General features: G+C 37.5%; 1 long non-coding RNA gene across 1 annotated transcript; it reads left to right on the forward strand.

Moving 5' to 3' along the window:
• Positions 1–8204: 8204 nt before the first annotated feature.
• Positions 8205–12376, forward strand: LOC142173854 (uncharacterized). The gene is made up of 3 exons (XR_012703218.1): positions 8205–8295; positions 10808–10876; positions 12012–12376. It is a non-coding gene; the product is annotated as an uncharacterized LOC142173854 (long non-coding RNA).
• Positions 12377–13904: the final 1528 nt, after the last annotated feature.

Below are 13904 nucleotides of genomic sequence, written 5' to 3' on the forward strand. Positions count from 1 at the left end.
AGTTTACATAGATGATATGCTGGTTAAGTCTTTGAATGCAGGTGATCATCTGAAGCATATCCAAGAAACCTTTGACATTATAAGGAAGCTTAACATGAAGCCTAACCCCGAAAAGTGTGCATTCGGAGTCAGCTCCGGTAAGTTTTTGGGTTTCATGGTGTCACAAAGGGGGATCGAAATCAATCCCAATAAAATCAAAGCCATCGAGGACATTCCCGACCAGCTATCAAATGTGAAAGAGGTTCAGAGGTTAATTGGAAAACTGGGTGCTTTAAGAAGGTTTATTTCCCAATCTTCAGAAAAATGCCATCACTTCTTCTCACTTCTGAAAAAGAAGAACAACTTCGAATGGACTCAGGAATGCCAGCAGGCCTTGAAAGATTTGAAAAGGTATTTATCGGTCCTTCCATTACTATCTAAACATGAGGAAGGTGAACAATTGCTAATTTACTTAGCGGTTCCGAGGTAGCGGTAAATGTCGTTTAAGTCCGTGAAGACGAAGGTACGCAATCTCCTACTTATTATGTTAGTAAATTTTTACGGGAGCGGAAACTCGCTTCCTAGACCTCAAAAAATTGTCCTTAGGTCTCGTTGTCGCCACTCGAAAGCTAAGGCCTTATTTTCAATGCCACTCGATAGTCGTGGTGACAACCTTTCCCTTGTAGAATATCCTTCACAAACCTGAATTGTCAAGTCGACTGTCCAAGTGGGCAGTCAAAATGAGTGAATTTGACATAGAGTATAAACCTAGGACTACGATCAAATCACAAGTTTTGGCCGATTTCGCGGCCGATTTCAGTCTCGGACTGCTACCTTTGGTCACCAAAGAAGCGGTGATGGTGTCGGAAAGGACATCAGGAATCTGGACCTTGTTCACGGACAAAGCTTCCAATGTGAAGGGGTCTGGGCTCGGGGTAGCACTAATTACGCCCTTGGGAGAAACCCTGAGACAGGACATAAGGACTGTTCTCTTGACTAACAATGAAGTCGGTATGAGGCTTTTATTGCAGGACTTGAAATGGCTCGGGGACTAGACTCCGAGGTCATCGAAATCAAATGTAATTCCCAACTTTTAGCAAATCAGGTATACAGGATCTTCGACACCAAAGAGGACTTCATGCAACAGTATGTTGTGAAAGTCCAGACTCTACTCGCACGGTTTCGGGAATGGTCAATCATCCACATCCCGAAAGAAGAAAATGTGAAAGCAGACGCACTGGATAATTTGGGCTCGTCCACGAAAATAAAGGGATCAGACTCTGGTTCGGTCGTACAGCTCATGCATTCAGTATTGGATGTGGACGGTTATTATGAAGTAAATGCAACCGAATTGGTCTGGAACTGGAGAAATGAAATCATAGACTATCTTGAGCATGGAAAACTTCAAATGCTAGTGCCGAAATGAACAGGAGATGTACTCTTCAAGAGCACCGTAAACATAAGAGGGGCCTCTCTTATGAAACCCTCACGGTAAAGGGTTAGTTCCGGAAGAATTTATACCCGAAACCCAAATGCTCTCGGGGGAAAATGCACTCGAAGCCTTGCATAATTTGACGCAAAAAAGTAAACTCTGCACTATGCATGAACGAAAAGCACTTTTATATAACAAATGTGCCAAGTAGCACAAGTACAGAAGTACGAAAAGAGAAACAAAGGGAAAAGAAAGCACAAAACTAAGCTACTGCGTCCCCAGGAGAAGTAGGCGGATCTGTCGCCGGCTCGGAATCTTGCCCTTCATCACCATCCCCTTCAAGTTCTTCCTCAGTTCCCGAGAACTCGGAACTAGAACCAGAAGAGTCAGTTGCATCAGGTCAAACTGGGAGGTACCTTCGGGAAGTTGACTCCAGCTTACGGGCCTTGGCGATCTCGGCATCAAAATCAATGACTCCCGTTTTGGCCTCTTCCAAGGTTTTTCTCCTCATGCTATACATAGAATATGTTTTTTCAACAGTGAGGGAATTCACTTAGCGCTGGAGCTCTGACTTAAGCTGATCAACCTTGGTCAAAAGGCTATTCCGCTCTGATCTTGTGGCCTGAAGTTTGAGATCTAGGTCACGGATAGTGGAGATATAGACCTTATTGTGCTCCATGATCCTTTTATACTTCTCTTCCATCTAGGCACGCTTCTCCTCAGCAGCAGCAACCTCTTCAGCTTTGGAGTTCAAGGCTGCCTCCAAATTATTCAACCTCTTAGTATAGGTAGCCTCGCGCTCGGCAATAACAAGAACAACATTTTGGACCTCAGACCATTTAGCCTTGGCCTCTTGAAATTGTACATTTAACAGGGCGACCTCTTGGCTAAGGGCCATCACCTCCTGCTCGCTCTGCTGAAACTGAACCTCTAACTCACCGGCTTTGGCTGCTTGTGCTTCCAGTGCCGGGAAGCGAGCAGCAATTTGATCCTGCTCGGCCAACAGTTTATCCCGCTCGGATGTGAGTTTTTCTTTATCAAGGATCAACTTTTGAAGGCCCTCGGAAGCAAGGAAGTTAGCCTGCAAAGTAAAACCTCAAATCAGAAATCCAATCATAACAAGACAAGAAGAAACAATAAAAGGAACAAATATCATATCGCTGCTGCGTTGTGCATGACATTGTTGTGTATTATCTAAAAGAGAGTGTATTTTCTTCTTATCTTTCTCTGAAGCTAGTGGCTTCAAGTAATTGGTCAGTTCCACCGGCCGGGATAGCAAATGGCACTTTGTAGAAACTGAGAGGGAGACATTCCTCCTCCTGTAGGGATCCGCAGAGGGGGGAAATAGTTATTCCCCAAATTTCCATGGTCTGGGGACTAGGGAGGGGGGACATCCTCCTCTCGGGTATTTGCGGCCGGTGGGGGCGATGTAGCAGTTACTGGTGGTGAAGGTATGACCAGTGCAGAAGGAGATAAAGATGATGGTGTTATGGGTTGAGAAGCAACTACGGTAAAGGCAGTGCTGGTTGTTGGTTGCTCAACCGAAGACGGAAGAGGCCCGGTACTCAGCCTCATAGTACGGGGAGCAAAATCTGGGGCTCGAAAGTGAGAATTGTCATCCTCCACTATATCACACTCTCCCTAGAGCACTTGGACATTGTCCTCAGTTGGTGTTATTAGCTCGTCAGATTGAGCATTATGTTGAGCTTATGAAGGTCGTCATCTCCTCTATAGGGAAGCCCCTTCATCACTGGCTTCCCCATCATCATCAATCACCATAGTAGCTGCGGATGGCTCGAGCGCGGTGCTCTTAAACTTTTTACTTTTGCCCTCAGCCGATGAGGAGCGCCGCCTTTTTGGTTGCTTGCTCTCCGGTCGTGGACTCTGAGAGGAAGCACCTCCATCGAAAGTGGATCCGATGGCACTTGTTCGGGTAAAGGCCTCATTCAGTAACCTCGCAACCTATACGGGATCAGCCAAAACGTCCTTATCGCGGATGGTAACAGAGCCCTGAGGAATACCTGAATTCAACAGAAAAAGAAGTTAAACCAATTTTCTTATGCATGAGGTAAAAACAAGATTAGTTTAGAGAATAAACTTACCATGATTTTTGGCCCTCCACCCGTATTTGAGGGCCAGTTCTTTCCACCGACAGGTCTCAGGTGTGGTAATATCCAAAATCTTCTGGACCCACTAGTCCAAGCCTTCAACTCTTGGTGGTGTCCACCGAGTTGCTGAAATAATGAAAAGAGAAGGATCAGCAACAGCGAAACAACCTTTAATCAGAAAAAAGACAGACGTTGAACTTACGTGTACGAGTCCATGACTCAAGGAAAGATGGCGTTGTGGCCGAGATGTTATCCCTGGTGGAAACTATAACGAACCGCTCCATCCATCCACAGTCGTTGTCATCATCCATGCTGGTGAGTAAAGCATGGTGGCCACGTTTGCTGAAGTTTATTACTCCCCCACGAAAAATCTTGGGGGAGTAAGGTTTCATCATACGAGCCAAGGAGAGCTCTTCCCCCCTCTCCTGGCATAGCCGCCGAAGATAGGCCACCGTCCGCCACACAGAAGGGCCACCTGTGCCAAGCAGACTTGATACCAGAAGCAGAATTCCAAAATTACGAGGTGAAGTCCCCCGCTCAATAAGAATGGGTCCAAAGTGAAGGGGTATGTGTAAACATACGTAAAACCCTTCTTAGGGAAGGTCACTCGCTTCACCAGATCGGAAGCGATAATGTTCAAATCATGGCAACCACAATCCTCCTTCACAGCAGGAATGCTAGAAGGACGGATGGAAGAACGATACACGCCAGCAGCCCATGTATAAGAGTTTGTAGAAGGAAACTTCTCGTCAAAATTCTTGGTTGTACTGAGCCTTCTGGGAATGATGATGCTCACCGTATGAGGGGAAGCATCATTGTTGCTTTCTTTGTTCTTTGAAGAACTTGAGTTCTTGGAGGAGGAGGCCATGGTTAACAAAAGGAAGTAAGAATTCTTTGAATAAGAAGATTAAAGAAGAGTGAAAGCAAGAAAGAGTTGAGTGCAGAGAAGTTGAGAGAGTTTGAAAAGCTGTGAAGTGTAAAAGAAGAAGAATGAGACGTAAAAGTAAAGGAATAGACAGCTAAAATTGTGGCCATGATTACCTCGAGAACCGGCAAAAGGTTGCTAAATCGTGGAGTGACGCGTGTTCGGGGCATTAAATGCGGAGAGACATGCGTCTAATCAAGCGTTAGAAACTTTTCAGAGGGGATCATAAAATTTTCCGCCAAGGAAGGTATCTTCACCAACTTCCCGTTGACACAAAGATGTGCCACCGGAAAGCAGGGGGACTATCTGTATAGGGTAAAATCGGTTTGTATTAAATACTCAAATAGTAGAGTGACACGTAGAATCGGAGACAGATGAAAAGTGAAGCAAGTAGAAACCAAGACCGGGGACAGCATCTTCGGTTGGCATCGAGAAGATCCCGAAGGGAATGTTGTTGATGAAGACAAATGAATATTTGCCACCCGATGACATTCAATGAGGAATATTCTTCAGTATTAAATATGTAATCCATTATAGAGAATTTTGAAATCCATAGCCTGCCGTTACACATTCATCAATGGCTCCCGTAATTGTCATTTAAGATGGGATTGATCCTAGGACCTTGTTCCCTAGGTGCAGCTATAAATAGTAACTTCAATAGCCATTGTAAGGACACGATTTTTCTGACAAACTTATGCTACATATTATTCTAAGCTCAATAATACTTTATTTCTCGTCTATTGATATGCTTATTGCTGCCTTCGGAAGCTCTGCTCCCGAAACCAAGCTATTTGTTGTCTTATCTTGATTTCAATGCTAAGTCTTGTATTTTATTTTATTTATTTATCATTTTTGGGATCAAATCGATTCGCTTGTCTATAAACTACGTACAAGTTTAACTGTGCCGTTTTACGGGTAAACAACCAAAGCACATAATATATTAAAAATTAATCTAGTAGGAATGGATTTACTTAACAAATAAAATAGACTTTAAATTTTAGATAGAGATAAATATGCACAACAAAAGTAGAAAATATATATATATATATATATATATAAAGGAGGGGCAAAGAGTGTTGATGTGGTACTTCTGAAAAGCTAGAAATTCTATTTATCTTTTCCCATATTTTTTTGGATTTTTATTTTTATTTTAGCCGTTTACCTCATTAGTTAATCACTTAGCCAAACATTTCATTGAACGTCATTCACTTATTGAGTCACAATTAAAGCACCGTTTGAAAGATTCCCTCTACCTTTTCAATTAAACGTTTGCTTTTCCTAAGAAAGCCAAAAAAACCTTCACTTCATCTTCTTCCCATTAATCGTCTTAGTTACGTTTCTTACATTGTCTTCTTTCTCATACACAATTTCACATACATTACATTTGTATCTTAGAAAATACAGATGCGTTACATAGCATCAGTGGAAGAAGGATCGAAAAAACAGAGCACAACAAGAGTTAGTAAAGACGGTTTCATGAATTAATTATAACTAGTGAATTTCATAAAATAAATAATTGAGATTTAAAAATTTTCTTTATAATTTTAATTCTATAAGTTGAATAGGTAGAACATATTTATATTTTTAACAGTTAGCTCAATTTTACAAAAAATAATTTGAAGTCAACAAAAAGAATGATATTAAAACTACAATGATATATGCTTAATAACTTCATATATCGTAAAAAAAAAAATTGTGGTAAAAAAAACAATAATTAGTAATAAAAACACATAGTATATGATTTAACTTTTTCGTCATTCATAATTAGTAAAATTGTGTTGTCATTAGCAATTTTTTTTCTTTTGTAAATTAAGTAATCTATAAACCACAATAGAAATTTCTATATTCATTGTGACATGATACTTCTCCATTGAAGTAGTAGATTTCTCCAACAAAAAATCTCTTTTACTTCTTCATTACTAAAAGGGAAAAAAGGAAATTATATTTTATTTACTTTATTCACTGTTTACATGCATGAGATGTGATTTGTCTCTATATATGGAGGATTTAAAGACATTTATGGTAGAAGATATATGATCAAGGCAATCCTAGATTCCTAGTGTTCAACTTCACTCACTGTCTCTACATTTCAAGTAATGGTTGGGAATAGTTATCTTTGTTATCTATTTTTTCCTGAAAACTTAATGCTTTTTCAGTCAAAGGGCGATTTAACTACTTCTATTATTCTTAGATTTTCTTTAAAAAGGAAGAGAAAAAATTTTTCAAGAAAGTCATTTCTCTTATATCAGTTACCTACTCTAAATTAAATACGATTGTCTGATCCTTAGTCTTCACCAAGCGGGATTCTTCAAATAAGGGGAGATAAAAAGAACAAAGCTAATTAGAAAAAAAAAAGAAGAGAAAATATGTGCGTGTTCTTTGGCCATAGGAATATATATGTAAAATCTACACTCTACACCTTTTACTTTTTGAAAATTTCTTATATTTACGATAAAGAAAAGAGAATAGAAAATAAACCCACAAAACGAAATAAGAAAAAGGGAAAAATTTAAAAGTTGAATAAAAACGAAGAAGATAAAAATCGAAAAGTTTAACATTAGGTAAAAATGGAAAAAGAAATGTACGTACTTTCTTCTTGTCTTTTTCCCTTTCATTTCTCGTTCTTTTCTTTTCCCCTTGGATTTATCGGCTCTTTCATTTCTTTTCTTCTTTCTCTCCCCCTAATTAACATGCTAATTCCTCCATCCCTAAGAAAAATTTCTTCCAAATTTGCCTTTATAATAAAATAATAAATCTGTTGCACTATTCTATACAAATACACGCATTCATTCAATATACGTCTCCATTTCCCCCTCTTCTTCTTCTCTATTCTCGTCCTATTCATAATGAATGATGTTAACAAAAACTTCACCCTTCTCTGTGTCAAGTCTTTCATAATAATACATCTTGTATGATTCAAATGATTATCTTAAACTCAGTATCAATAAATGAGTTAGCAAGCTTAGTCTGTCTCTTCCGTTAAAAGACACAACATCTTTTTACTCCATATATCAAAAGTCATGCCTCTTAATCCTCTTCTTTCTTTTTCTACTAAACTCACGCCTTCGACGATAGTATCTACTCCCTCCGTTTCCATTTTTTGTTTGATGATTTTACTGCCTATTTATGTTCCTTCTCGTTTTTCAAATTTGAAGTAAAACGGAGTTTGAACGGCATAAAATGCCCAAGTAATTAGCGATTGGTGCATAAGTTTAAAACTTTACACCGGTTGTAAAACTTAGGGAAGAGGTGAGAAGCCTGTAGGAAAAAGATCTTACCACTTAAAAATGTTATAGGTGTTAACAAAAAGTGAGATATAATTAAACGTGACCAAAAAAATGTGTAGAAGAAGATTTGGAGGCTGGAAAGAAAGGAATAAAGATAATCTATAATTAAAGGCAGTCATAAAAGTGAGTAAAGGTAGAAAGTAAATGCATATGTTTCAAGGAAGGAAATCGAAACAAAGAAGGAGGTTGGGAAAAAAGGAAAAGTTTCAATAAAAAGTTGTAATGATACATAATAATGAGGAAAGAGAGGCGACGTAATAGGTGCAAAATAAGAAAATTAATGCACCGTTTCAAGAAATTAATCTTTTAGATTTATTAATTGAGTTTATTGTGTGAAAAGAGAATAAAAATCCCTAAAATTCTAAGAAAATAGATAAATATATTTCCTCATCAATAAGAGATGACACATCACTTTCTAAGGGCCCTGCTTTATATTTATATATAGATTGAGTCCTTTTTTTTTTGAATGATACAATTCATGAGAGGATTTGCAGAAAAAATGAGAAATTGGAGCCTGGAGGCATGATGATGCACATGGGAAGACCGGCAAGAACAAGATTTTTGGTAATTAGTATTACGATCAGACTAACCTTTTTTTTATTTTCTTCATGTTAAAGATCAGATTTTATTGCATATAGATAAATTTCGTGATACTATGATTAACGTCGAAGAATTAAAGTAAACTCTTTTATAAGTATTCTCACATTTTCTGATTATTATATTACCCCTCAAACATTTTCTTTATTTCTATTTAGATTACTACAACTGAGCAAGCAATATAAATATGATTATATGGAGTTGCCATGATTTACAATTTACATGGTAACATCATAACTTTGAAGTATTTCGTTAGATATTTTTTTAAGTTCGTACTAATTATGTGAAAGGATAAAATAATTTTGAAGTATTAGTGGAACAGAAAGAAACAAGAACTCAAAAGAGTTCGGTTAGACACTTTTTCCTCCTTGCTGATATGTGAAACAAAAAAGAAATAATCTTGAAACAAAAGAAGCAAATTTGAAAGTTTTTCTTAATGAATTAGAAGAAAATGAAATTTCATAGGCATGAAGAGGGAGAAGGGAGGGGCCAAAGTTTCTGTGTTTTTCAGTAACGGTAGAAAAGAGGAGAGAAAAAGGACAGAAAAATAAAGAAGCTGTAAAAAAAGGAAAAAAATAAAATATAATAGACGATACAAGTAGTATCATTTTTGCTGGAATGAGAACCTTATTTAGAGGATGAATAGAAAGTGGGTTAAGGAATATGATTGGAAAGAAAAAGTTTGAAACGGAAAAAAAAAATAGGAAAAGAAATATATAACGAAAATGCAATTCAATTTCACATATTTATCTGTTTTATTCTTCATACATAATTTTTTTCTTGTACATTTCAATTTTCTTCATATACTTTTATTTTTGTATTTTATGTGTTTCGAAGAAGTTTTAAATCAATAAGCAATTTCATAAAATAATGCTTGAAGTAATCATACACTTATTTTGATACGAGAACACATATTATCTTACAATAGATTTACTTTTAATACATTTCCTATGTCCCTTCATTTTTTTTTCCATCACTTTATCATATATAAATTTTTTTTTTCAGAATATTTCAGAATTATTTTTACTCGATCTATTATTGTAACGACTCGGTCGGTCGTTTTGAGTATTTTAGCCTCGATCCCCTATTTATTACATTCTCTGTGTTATATTGTGGTTATGCGACTTATCGGGGTATTTGATTTTGGTTTCGGGCTGGGACACATAATCCCTAAGTTGGAGGTTTAAGTTGTAAGAGTTGACCGTAGTTTGACTTTTGTGTAGACGACTCCGGAATGGATTTTTGATGGTTCCAATTGCTCTGTATGGTGATTTTAGACTCAGAAGCGTGTCCGATGTTGGTTTGGAGGTCCGTGGGCCGTTTCGGCATGAATTGGAGAAAGTTAAAATAATATTAAGGTTTGAAAGATTTGGAAAATTTGACCGGAAGTTGACTTTAATAATATCGGGGTCGGATCCCGATTCCGGAAGTTGAAATAGGTCTGTAATGTCATTTATGACTTGTGTGCAAAATTTAAAGTTAATCGGAGTTGTTTTGGTATGAATCCACATTGGTTTTGGAATTCGGAAGTTCATAGTTCATAGGCTTGAATTTGGGTTGCGATTCGTAGAATCGATGTTGTTTGACATGATTTTTGGCCTCGAGTAGGTTCGTTATGTATTTTGGGACTTGTTGGTATTTTCGGACGGGGTCCCGGGGGACCCGGTATGATTCAGATCGAATCCGGAACAAATTGGACTTAACCTCACTGCTGAAGCTAGTTTGTTCTGGTGCAATCGCATATGTGCACTATTGGACGCATAAGCAGGCTCGCAAATGTGACGGCTTGATTGTAGAAGCGAATGGTGGCCTGCCCAGCTGGGATAGCAGATGCAGACAGAGTCTCGTAGAAGCGGACTCGCAGAAGCGAGCGAGGAAGCGCAGAAGCGGAAGTGGCTGGCCAAGCCTAGGGTCGCAGGTGCGAGATTTTATCCTCAGAAGAGGAATCCCCTGAGCTTAAGTAGAATCCGCACCTGTGATGGTATTTCCGCAGGTGTTGTGTCGCAGAAGCGACACAAAGGCCACAAAAGCAGTTTTGCTAGGCAGAAAAGAGGAATTTTTGAGGGTTTGATTCATAATCCATTTTTGAACTTAGAGAGCTCGGTGAGAGGAGATTTTTCGAGGATTTTTCAGAGAGATCACTGGGGTAAGGAATCCTAACTCAGTTTTGGTTATTTTGCATGAATATATTGTTAATTTCATCATTTAATTAGTGGTTTGAGTTGGAAAAAATGGTAGAAACTTCCTAGGCTAATTTTTTGAGTTTTGAAAGGCGATTTGAGGTCGGATTTGAGTAATTCTTATATGGTTGGACTCGTTACCGAATGGGTGTTCAGATTTTATAATTTTGGTCGGATTCGGAGGCGCGGGCCCGGGTTGACTTTGAGTTGACTATTTATTTCTTCGTAAAGATCGTAATTTTATTGTTTGAATTAGTTTCCTATAGTTTATATTTATAATACGAAGTTGTTTTGGCTAGATTCGAGCCGTTCGGAGTTGGATAATCGAGGGGAAGGCCTACTAGTTGATTAAGTTAGCATGATTTGAGGTAAGTAACTTTCCTAAACTTGTGTGGGGAAATTACCCCTTAGGATTTGTGTTGGTTGTGATAATTGTGATATGTGAAAGCCGTGTACGCAAGGTGACGAGTGTGTACACGGGCTAAATGTGAAAAAATTTGATTTTAGCTATGTAGATTCCTTTCATGCCGTAATTGAGTTACCTTAACATGTTATAGTCATCATTTCTAGTCTATTTTTACATGTCTACTTGTCTTATTCTCTTACATGCTAATTGCCCTACATGTTTAATTAAAGGTCCCGTTTCCTTTATTCCGTATTCATTATCTAATCGTTGAACTCTTTACTTGAAGTTGTTAAATCGTGGATATATATCTTGTTGTTGAAATTGGTATTGAGATATAAAGGTCGTGATTCACATTGAGGCAAAGTGTTAAGTTGTGAAATACCATTCTGTTGAGTTGTTCATTCTGGTTGTTATTATTGAGACTCTTGTGTTTATTGTGGTTGAGTCATGGGCTCTTTACTATGAAAATATTGTTATTGTTTGATTTCTCTGGTAAGTTGTGATATTGGGCACTTGAGGCGCGATTTGTGATACATTGTGATATTGATACGCATGCGGTGATATAAGATTTTGGAGTTGAAACACATACGGTGAGATAAAGTGGGCTTGATACGTGTGGCTAGTAGGAGAATTACTAGAAGTCATGCGGTGTGACAAGGTGGGCTAAAACGCGGGATGCTATTTCGGAAAAATAATTTTCAAAACTAAATATAAAGGCTCCCGCGGTGATATAAGAAAAGATTGTGACTTATTCTTGTGATTTGAGACTACGAGGCGGTACCTCGGTAGTGATTCTTATTGGCATTTCTCCATTGTTGCGCTTGTCTTTGGTTGTTGTTTTCCTTAGCATATTATTAATTATTTTCTCTGTGTTGCACTAATTGCTTAGATCTGTGTAGCTAATCTTGATATGTTATTTGTTGCTTCAATTTCATTGTTATCATTACTATACTACCTTACACTTGTTCAGTCTTTTTTATTTATTCGAATAGGGCCCTGACCTGACCTCGTCACTACTCTACCGAGGTTAGGCTTGGCACTTACTGGGTACCGTTATGGTGTACTCATGCTACTCTTCTGTACATCTTCTTGTGCAGATCCAGGTACCTCCTATCAGTCCCGGCACTAGTGAGCTGAGTTCGCATTTGGAGACTTCAAGGTACACATGCCCGTGTTCGCAGGCCTCGGCATCGCCTTCTATCCATTTTTATATTATTCCTTCTTTACTAGATACAGTTGTATAGGGATGGCTTTGATACTATTGTAGAGCTTATGACTCGATATCGCCAGGTTTTGGGAATTGTATACACTGGGTGCAGAGTTTCTTAGTTAAATATTGAGTATTTGGGAGTTGGTCGTATTTCATTTATATTCCGCATGCTTGCTAGACTTACCTAGCCTTAGAGACTAGGTGCCATCACGACATCCTACGGAGGGAGATTTGGGGTCGTGACAATTATTTTCATGTAAACTACTACACCATTTTCATGCTAGACTGACACAACACCAAGTAAAATACATCTATAGAAGTAAGAAAGCATAAACCTTTATTATTTCCATTTTATGATTTTCACCTATACATATTATAATAAATATCTAATAGGATTATTTAAGTTTCTTTACTATTTCATTATGTATTTTAATGAATTGAAAATATATAGTCTGTTTTGCGGTTTGAAGATTGGGAATGATTATATAATATAGTGCTTTGCATGCTTTTCCATAGTCTACTAGAATTTGCTTTTTAGTGAGTTTGTTATGTTATATACTAACTATAGTAGAATCATTAATATATGTAAGAGCGTGGATACTTTGAAAGCTAAAAGTTCATGTTTGTAGTATTAGAAGTTATTTGGATACTTTGAAACAAATGCTTCAAAAAGATACTGCTAATGTATTTTTATTTTAAGAAGGTATATATCTCTTTAATTTAGGGTTAAGAAGGCGCTAAGCAAGTAGTCTGGCTCCTTTTCCCTTTTTTCTAAATACCTTCCTTTTTTTAGAAAATTATTTTTTGTAAATACATACCGATACGAATTTTTTATCTATTATATGCCAACTATATTTATAAGATAATATTCGACAAATTTATGATGTCTTTTATAATGGCGCGAACCGCGGCATATTTACTAGTTTAGATCAAAAGAGAGGTCCAAAGCCTTTCTCTGCCATGTTGCCTTACGGGACAACAGGTTCCTCCTTATAAGAAATTAGCCTTTGTCTTGTGGGACCACAAAATCCCTACTTGTTCCTTTCTAATCGGAAGAAAACAACAAGAACAATAACAAGAATCCATGTGTATTGGAGAAGTGTATCTCTTACATTGTCTATATAGCTTCTCTTTAAACATGTTTACTTGAGAGAGGCTAAAGGAAATGGCAAACAAAAAATGGATTCCAGATTTCCTTTTTCCATCCTTACTCTTCACAGACCTTCTCAAATTAGAACAGAAGACGGTAGAGTCAAGAAAGGTGGATGTAATATTTAAGCAATAATAAAATCTTCTCCAAAACATACCGTTCCAATATTAGCTTCTTGAAGACCTGCCTTGATATATGCAATAAATCACGTCTTGAGTATTGTCGTTAGCGTAACATTTAAGTATTTATAGAAATTCCACAAGCCTCGACACATGATAAGGATCTAAAAACAATCGTTAGTTTCCTATCAACGCGGAGAAGCAATGATTCTTCTCAAAAAGGTTGTTTGTACTTGGTTGCTTTTTATTTTCCATAAATGGAAAGTTGTTCTTAATTAGTTGATCTGTAATCCATTTAGTCCACAACGAAGGATCTTTCCAAAAATTAATGTCAAGCCAGTTAAATGCCGACGCGGCAAGCATTCATCTAATTGCTTCACTTACTTGATTCGCCTTTCTTTGTTTCAAGATGTATTTGTTGTTAGTGTCTACAAGAGGAGATCAAACGCGCAATTACTTAATTTGTGTTATTACTACAATAATTGATATATTATCCTTCCTACGCTTCAAT

The sequence above is a fragment of the Nicotiana tabacum genome, chromosome 19 (genome assembly GCF_000715075.1).
Source record: "Nicotiana tabacum cultivar K326 chromosome 19, ASM71507v2, whole genome shotgun sequence".
In the NCBI taxonomy this organism is placed as follows: Eukaryota; Viridiplantae; Streptophyta; class Magnoliopsida; order Solanales; family Solanaceae; genus Nicotiana; species Nicotiana tabacum.